A 2,690-nucleotide genomic window follows, 5' to 3' on the forward strand; every position below is an offset into this window, starting at 1 on the left:
CCTAAATTCCGGTGGCAGCGCGCGCCGTCGAACGGCAAAAACGGCTGCTTGTAGCAGTAGTTTACGGTGGAAAGCAACGTGGCGTCCTCCATGGATCAGATAGTTTCGTTTCCGGGTCCATTATGTGGTTTTATGAATGAGAATTTAGAAATTGCGAAAGCGCGAGTTAGCGCACGCGGTGATGTAAGTGTCTTTACGAATTTTTTTCGAGGCTATTTTTAAATGCTCTTTCAACAAATAATCCATTTTATGGTTAAATTTTACAATTGGGACCCTTCTTTTGCCTTTTAAAGCTCATATTTTATAATTATAAATTCCTCCATCACGATACTATCGATAGTGCGGGCGCCGCCACCTTTCTTTCTTTCACCGTCGTTCCTAAATGCCTACAAACAGAAGCGCATTCCCGTAGTAGCGGAGACGCAGAGCGACCGCTATTAAAGAACGCACGCATGGAGCAGTCACCAATTATGCGGGAAAGTCCGTTGTTCGCAGCCAGTCTGTTGCTCGAGTCACGTAACGGCCAAACAGAAAGTCCGTTGTTCGCAGCGTCCGTTATTGAGGCGTACGTTATACGAGGCACCACTGTATTCATTTTTCGTTTTTTTTTTCCTTTTGACGGTTTCTTTTTACAACATAAAATTATTTTAATTATAATTATTAGTTTCTATTTAAAAACGAAAAAGAAATTTCTTTTTCCTTTTTGCACGAATTCTAGACCCATTTCCGAAGCTTCACATTTGCCTGCGTGACAATCCAGCCATTAACCAACAACTTGTTCATAAAACAGATGCCTAGGTCTAAGGATTCCCAAATCAAGTAGTTGTAATTTGTGAATTGTGTGTCGAGATAGCTTCAAAAGAATTATACTATTAGCTCGGGCTAATTCCAGTGCACATAAATTTTTTATATGAGTGCTATGGCCATCAAGTAACATAATTATTTTCTTTTCTGTTATTGAATAATATATTCAATAAAATGTTGAAGCTACTCTAAGAAGAGTAGCTGTTTATTAATTCTTGTTCTGAAACTTTTATAGGACTCTCTAGTGGGCACTATTCCACTCGGTGCATTTCTTTTTGTACGCTTTATATTAGCGAGGTTAAGGCCGAAGTTTTAAACGCGAAAACGTGTACGTCGGACGTTCAGCGCCGTTTTTCTGTAAGCCTAGAAGTTTGACAATGGCCTTTGGAAAGTCAGTGGAATCATGCTTGACATTCCAAAGGCCATTGCCAAACTTCTACGCTTACAGGAAAGCGACGCCGAACGTCCAATGTACACGTTTTCGCGTTTAAAACTTCGGCCTCAACTTCGCTATTAACTTACTTTTGTAAGTTAATAGCGAAGTTGAGGCCGATATTTGAATAGTTGAAGTTGAGTTGCAGTTGAGTTGAGTTGAAGTTGAGTTGCAGTTGAGTTGAGTTGGCCGAATAGTTGAAGTTGAGTTGCAAGATTCTGGACAGGACAAAATCTGTCCAGAATCTTGCAACTCAACTTTCATCTACATTCCAATTTCAACTTTCAATGTTGACACTATCGAAATAATGAATAAGAAGTACTATGATCAAGTCACATTTATTTTAAAAAATTTTATGTTTAAAATTGTCTCGGTTAGAAAGTGGCTGTAAAATATAATGCGTGACGTATTAGTCATAATAAACATTATGAGTTATATTAGCTAAAGATAATTTATGTTATTAATTTATATTATCAAGTATTTAAAAAAACACTTTTATATAACAAAACTTTTCTAAAGTACAGTGATGCCTCGTACTTCGAATTTAATTCGTTCCAGCAGGCCTTTCGAACTCTGAATTGTTCGAAGTCCGAATCAATTTTCTCCATTAGAAATAATGGAAGTGAATTAATCCTTTTCCAGACACTAAACAATATTCATTTCGATAAACTTATACAGTAAATACATATAACTTAAGATAAACATAATATAATTAAATGGTCTAAATAATAAATTTAAACATGAAAATAATAAATAAAACACGTAAATACAGTATAATAAAATAAAAATTGCATTTACTGTATATTAATGAGAAGTGGTAAAGGAGCTTTTGGAAAAGCTTCGGGACTTTTGGCTCACTATATATATATAGTGTGCCAAAAGTATATTTGTCATATATATATATATATATGGCAAATTTAATAAACCTATTTTTTCTTTTCTTTAAATTTAGTAGCTTTCCTTCAGCGTAATCAAAAAAATAGTTAAATATGAAATTATGATTTAATAGCACTAACAGATTATAATAGGCTTATTAAGACGGCCGGATGGCAGCCTACCGCTCTGGGGGACCCGGGTTCGAATCCCGACGGGTCGATAAATTCCCCGAAATATTTTGGGAGTGGTCCGTCCGAATATGTCGGGCCCCGTCCCTCACCACCCCGCCGTTTCATTGTCGGCCTGGTCGAACCCAGAGGCCCTAAAATGGGCTTGTTAATGGAGGGCCTCTTAATGCCCACAGGGCGGAAAGAGTTAATGTACGTAAATCGTATTTTTTATCGTTAAAAAAAGCTGCTACCGATAATGATTTCGCGACATTATATGTAAATATGTAAACTTTCTAAAAATCAATAATATAAAAAAATTATTTTATTTTAATTGAAAATAAATAATAAAATGAAATAAAAACACGACTGCATAAATAATCAAAGAAAGAAAGAAAGCGTCCGTCCGT

Source organism: Centruroides vittatus, unplaced genomic scaffold (genome assembly GCF_030686945.1).
Source record: "Centruroides vittatus isolate TY-2023 unplaced genomic scaffold, ASM3068694v2 contig_3193, whole genome shotgun sequence".
Lineage (NCBI taxonomy): Eukaryota > Metazoa > Arthropoda > Arachnida > Scorpiones > Buthidae > Centruroides > Centruroides vittatus.